This window comes from Solanum tuberosum, unplaced genomic scaffold, assembly GCF_000226075.1.
Source record: "Solanum tuberosum cultivar DM 1-3 516 R44 unplaced genomic scaffold, SolTub_3.0 scf00451, whole genome shotgun sequence".
Lineage (NCBI taxonomy): Eukaryota > Viridiplantae > Streptophyta > Magnoliopsida > Solanales > Solanaceae > Solanum > Solanum tuberosum.
Genome location: NW_006239369.1, coordinates 425,564 through 432,181, shown reverse-complemented (window position 1 = coordinate 432,181; position 6,618 = coordinate 425,564). Strand labels below are relative to the sequence as shown.

At 46.1% G+C, this 6,618-nt stretch overlaps 2 pseudogenes; both read left to right on the top strand.

Moving 5' to 3' along the window:
• Positions 1 to 1,023: 1,023 nt before the first annotated feature.
• LOC107058154 (uncharacterized) lies at positions 1,024 to 1,892 on the top strand (annotated as a pseudogene).
• Positions 1,893 to 4,195: 2,303 nt separating this feature from the next.
• Positions 4,196 to 5,085, top strand: LOC107058153 (uncharacterized; annotated as a pseudogene).
• Positions 5,086 to 6,618: the final 1,533 nt, after the last annotated feature.

Sequence of the window (6,618 nt, the reverse complement as noted above, 5' to 3'; positions counted from 1 at the left end):
GAATCATAATGAACATGTACAACCCAAATATGCACACATTAGCTTCCACAAATGACTTTTATATATAAAAAAAATAGTTTTAAACAATTCTTTTCATTTTAAATTTTTCCAAAAAATTTTGAAAAATTAGTGGTAAATTAATAAAAATAGGAAAAACATGAAAAACTATAAAATTAACACCGAAAATTCACTAATAAATATAGTAACCTCAAATCCAACAATTTTATAAATTTTAATTTTTAAAATGTGACGTAAAAAATAAGAAACCGTCCAAATAAATTATAAAAAGATGAATAAAAGTTAGAAGATATGAAAATGCTCGAAAACACTTCTCAACTTGTGAAACTGATGATAGAGTATATATTTGTACAAATAAAAAACGTTTCAACATCGTACACATCGTAAAAGTAAAGAAGGTTGGTACAAACGAACCACGTGAGGTGGAAACATAGAGAATATATGATGTAAAATAGATGAGTGTGTTGTTATGTATGAAGGGCGTTTCACATTCTTTTCATTTTCGTATGGCAAGGGCATCCGCATGTTATCGACTAGACCTCGACAATGTCGTCGCGTGCGATGTCGCTCATCTAACGAGTACAAACTTCAGACGATGCGGGCAGGCCACGTCTAACATCCGCTGACCGATGTGTGCACGTCACGGGCGTTGCGGCTTGTCCACGTCTTACGTTGGCAAACCGGTGAGTGCAGGACACGGATGATGCTGGTAGGCCACGTCCGACGTCGGCAGACCGATGTGTGCAGGCCACGGACGATGCTGGCAGGCCACGTCTGACATCGACTGATCATTGTGTGCAGGCCACGGACGCTGGGAGAAGGCCACATCCGACGTCGGCTGATCGATGTAGGCAGGCCTCGTCCGACGTCGGCAGATCGGTGTCTGCAGGACACAGTTTATTTTGGCAGGCCACGTGCGACCTCGGTTGATCGATGTGTGCAGGCCATCGCTGATGATGCCTGGCCGAGGCCTACAGATAACGGTTCCTCTCTTACTAGGTTTTATTACTATTGCGACACTGTCATCAGTAGGGTAAAACTAACCTCTCTCACGATGGTCTAAACCCAGCTCACGTTCCCTATTTGTGGGTGAACAATCCAACACTTGGTGAATTTTGCTTCACAATGATAGGAAGAGCCGACATCGAAGGATCAAAAAGAAATTTTGCTATATAGCTTGGCTGCCACAAGCTAGTTATCCTTGTGGTAACTTTTCTGACACCTCCAACTTAGAACTCTGAAGTTCAAAAAGAACGTTAGGCCATGCATTCACGGTTCGTATTCGTACTGGAAATCAGAATCAAACGAGCTTTTGTCCTTCTGATCCACACGATTTTTCTGTTTTCATTGAGCTCATCTTAGGACACCTGCGTTATCTTATAACAGATGTGCCACCCCTGCCAAACTCCCCACTTGACAATGTCTTCCCCCTGATCGACCCGCAAATCGAGTCTTGGGTCCAAAAAGAGGGTAGTCCCCTTCTTCCAATTCACGGAATAAGTAAAATAACGTTAAAAGTAGTGGTATTTCACTTTCGCCTTTCGACTCCCAATTATACTACACCTCTCAAGTCATTTCATAAAGTCGGACTAGATTCAAGCTCAAAAGGGTCTTTTTTCCCCGCTGATTCTGCCAATCATGTTCCCTTGGCTGTGGTTTCGTTGTATATTAGACAGAGACAGTGGGAATCTTATTAATACATTCATATGAATCACTAATTAGATGAAGAGGCATTTGGCTACCTTAAAAGAGTCATAGTTACTCCGACCGTTTACCCCCGCATAGTTGAATATCTTCACTTGGACATTCATAGCACTAGACAAAAATCACATTGTGTAAACATCCGTTGGGACCATCGCAGTGCTTTGTTTTAAATAAATAGTCAAATTCCCCTTGTTTGTAACAGTTATGAGTTGGTTGTTTAACTCCCGGGAAAGGCCCCCGAAGGAACCGTTCCGAGTCTGTCCCCCGGCCGGCACACGGCTACCCACTATTTCCGCGGGATCAGCTCATGCAGTTCATCGACAGCCAGTGGGTTTGTTACTAGGACCCCCATGCCAAACACTCCGAGCATATTTATTTTCACGAAGTTACGGATCCATTTTGCTGACTTTCCTTGCCTACATAGTTCCAATAACTAGAGGTTGTTCACCTTGGAGACCTGATGCAGTTATGAGTATGACCGAGTGTCGACGACATTAGGTCCTCTGGATTTTTCAAGGATCGTCGGGAGGGCACTAGACACCACGTGACGTGAGGTGCTCCTCCAGCCGCTGGAATCTACCTCCGGCAAGCCGATTCCATGGTGGGTATGCTGTTAAACGGAAAAGACAACTCTTCCCGAAGCTCCCACAACGTTTGCCGACTTCCTAACGTTGTCGTCTACCTCCACGTTCCGGTTCAGGAATTTTAACCCATTCCCTTACGTAGTACACACGAAACGAGCTATCTGTCGGGATTCCCCCGACCCATAGGATTGACTAACCCATGTGCTGGTGCCGTTCACATTGAACCTTTCCCCTTTTCGGCCTTCAAAGTTCTCATTTCAATATTTTCTACTACCACAAAGATCTACACTTAACGGCTTCTCTGCACAGGCTCATGCCCAAGGTTTTGTAGCTACCGCCATTCCCTCCAACTCATCGGGGTCTGGCACTTACTGCGACAGCTAAGTGTAGGTCGCGCACTTAAGCGCCCATCCATTTTCGGGGCTAGTTTACTCGGCAAGTGAGTTGGTACACACTCCTTAGTGGATTTTGACTTCCATGACCACTTTCCTGCTGTCTTAATTGACCAACACCCTTTGTTGGATCTTGGTTAGAATGCAGTTTGGAACCATAAGCCGGCTTTCGGTTCATCCCTCATCGCCAGTCCAGCTTACCAAAAATGGCCCACTTGGAGTTCTTGATTCCGTGGTGCAGCTCAACAAAGCAGTCACGTCATCCTTCTGATTAAAGTTTGAAAATAGGTCAGGGTGTTGCCCCATGAAGCCTCAAATCATTGGCTTTATCCGATAAAATTCGCACCCGATCTCTAGCTATTCTGAGGGAAACTTCGAAGGGAACTATCTACTAGATGGTTCAACTAGTCTTTCGCCCCTATACCCAAGTCAGATGAACGATTTGCACGTCAGTATCACAACGGTCCTCCACTAGAGTATGCTTCAGCTTCTCCCCTCTCAGGCATAGTTTACCATCTTTCGGGTCCCAACAGGTAAGCTCACACTCGAACCCTTCTCAGAAGATCAAGGTCGGTCGGCGGTGCACCCCTCAAGAGGATCCCACCAATCAGATTCCTTATGCCTTACGAATTTACTAGCCCGTTGACTCGGACACATGTCAAACTCCTTGGTCCGTGTTTAAAGACGGGTCGAATGGGGAGCCCACAGCCAGTGTCCGGAGCACACAGATGTCGAATCACGCCAGAAGCGCACGCTTCGTACCAAAATCAAAGAGAAAGCATTCCACGGGCATATCAAGAACCCAGGCTTTGACCACCCCCCTAATCCACCCTGGTCCACACCTCGAGTCGATCAACGAACCAGCTCGTCACCGTTCCACATCTGACCAGGGTGCATCGTCAGCTTCCATCTGCTTCCCTCCCAAAGCACTCTTTGACTCTATTTTCAAAGTCCTTTTAATATTTACCTTGTGGTACTTGTTAGTTATCGGTGTCTCTCCTGTATTTAGCCTAGGACGAAATTCACCGCCTGATTTGGGTTGCATTCCCAAACAGCCCGACTCGTAGACAGCGCATCGTCGTGTGGCAAGGTCCAGGGACAACGGGGCAGTCACCCTCTCTGGCGTCCCCTTCCAGGGGACATGGGCCCGATCCTCCGCTGAGGACGCTTCTCCATAATACAATTCGGACGATGGAGCCGCCCGATTTCCTAAGGTTGGGTTATTCCCGATTAGCTCCCCGTTACTAAGGGAATCCTTGTAAGTTTCTTTTCCTCCGCTTATTGATATGCTTAAACTCAGCGGGTAATATCGCCTGACCTGGGGTCACTGTTAGAGCGTTTTAGTCGTCAATTGGGTCGGCAAGCTGACGGCGAGCGCAAGCTTCGCTTCTTGCCTGAATTCAGACTTAGAGGCGTTCAGTCATAATCCAGCACACGGTAGCTTCGTGCCACCAGCTTTTCAACCAAGCGGGATTACAAATTATGCGAATTAACGGTTCCTCTCTTACTAGGTTTAATTACTATTGCGACACTGTCATCAGTAGGGTAAAACTAACCTCTCTCACGATGGTCTAAACCCAGCTCACGTTCCCTATTTGTGGGTTAACAATCCAACACTTGGTGAATTTTGCTTCACAATGATAAGAAGAGCCGACATCGTAGGATCAAAAATAAATTTCGCTATATAGCTTGGTTCCCACAAGCTAGTTATCCTTGTGGTAACTTTTCTGACACCTCCAGCTTAGAACTCTGAAGGTCTAAAAGATCGTTAGGCCACGCATTCACGGTTCGTATTCGTACTGGAAATCCGAATCAAACGAGGTTTTGTCCTTCTGATCCACACGATTTTTCTATTTTCGTTGAGCTCATCTTAGGACACTTGCGTTATCTTATAACAGATGTGTCACCCCAGCCAAACTCCCCACTTGACAATGTCGTCCCCCCGGATTGACCAGCAAAGTGAGTCTTGGGTCCAAAAAGAGGGTAGTCCCCCTCTTCCGATTCACGGAATAAGTAAAATAACGTTTAAAGTATTGGTATTTCACTTTCGCCTTTCGACTCCCACTTATACTACACCTCTCAAGTCATTTCATAAAGTCGGACTAAATTCAAGCTCAAAAGGGTCTTCTTTCCACGCTGATTCTGCCAAACATGTTCCCTTGGCTGTGGTTTCGCTGTATATTAGACAGGGACAGTGGGAATCTTATTAATACATTCATACGCATCACTAATTAGATGAAGAGGCATTTGGCTACCTTAAGAGAGTCATAGTTACTCCTACCGTTTACCCCCGCATAGTTGAATTTCTTCACTTTGACATTCATAGCACTAGACAAAAATCACAGTGGGTAAACATCCGTTGGGACCATCGCAATGCTTTGTTTTAAATAAATAGTCAAATTCTCCTTGTTTGTAACAATTATGAGTTGGTTGTTTGACTCTCGGGGAAGGCCCCCGAAGGAACCGTTCCCAGTCCGTCCCAAGGCGACCCACTATTTCCGCAGGGTCAGCTCAAGCAGTTCATCGACAGCCAGTGGGTTCGGTACTAGGACCCCCATGCCAAACACTCCGAGAATATTTCTTTTCAAGAAGTTACGGATCCATTTTCCGACTTTCCTTGCCTACATTGTTCCAACAACCAGAGGTTGTTCACCTTGGAGACCTGATGCAGTTATGAGTATGACCGAGTGTCGACGGCATTAGGTCCTCTGGATTTTCAAGGATCGCCGGGAGCGCACCAGACACCACGTGACGTGAGGTGCTCTTCCAGCCGCTGGACTCTACCTCCGGCTAGCCGATTCCATGGTGGGCATGCTGTTAAATAGAAAAGACAACTCTTCCCGAAGCTCCCACCAACGTTTGCCGACTTCCTAACATTGTCGTTAACCTCCACGTTCTGGTTCAGGAATTTTAACCCATTCCATTACGGAGTACACGCGAAATGCGCTATCTGTCGGGGTACCCCCGACCCATACGATTGACTAACCCATGTGCTGGTGCCGTTCACATTGAACCTTTCCCCTTTTCGGCCTTCAAAGTTCTCATTTGAATATTTTCTACTACCACAAAGATCTACACTTAACGGCTGCTCCGCACAGGCTCATTCCCAAGGTTTTGCCGCTGACCGACGTTTCTTGGATGATGCGCACATGACACGTCTGATGCATGCAGGCCTTGGCTGATGCTATCTGGCGTTGGCCGACGTTGCTTGACCGATACGCACATGCTGCTTCCGATGCCTGTTGGCATGGACTGATGTCGCATGTCGTTGGCCTACGTCGCCTGTCCGATGCGTACAGAGTTTTGCTGATCTCGCCTGTCCCCAGACATGGAATGCCCGTTCTGCCTACATAGACATATATTCCCCTTGACATCTTACTTGGAATTAGAATCACCCCAGACATCGCGAAAAACCTCTTATAGAGACATCGTTATTAGTCCCTTAAAATGTCATTAGACATGAGAATAAACCCAACGTCACGAAAACCTCGCAATAGGGTCATCGTTATTGAACAAGTGTTTGATCAGCATAGAACGTATAGTTCAACACATAGCAGTAAAGTAGTAAATTTCATGGATCATGTTATTCTCAGAACTTATATTTCAACAGTTAGTGGTTTTTTTCCTTCCAAGTATGCAAGCCTGACATAAACCTCTCATATGAAATGTTAGAAATAATTTGATTTGAGGTTGGGGGAGGGGGAAGGTGGGGAGGATGAATCAAAGTGACAAAGGGTTGTATCTCAGTGGATCGTGGCAGCAAGGCTACTCTTCCACTTACAATACCCCGTCGTGTATTTATGTTTTCTGCTAAGGATACTACCCACCGCGACGCTTCCATCGCGGTGACTTAGCCAACAAAATGTTCACTTGGGGGCTAAAGGCCCCTACTAGGGGTCGGCAAGCTGACGGCGGGCGCA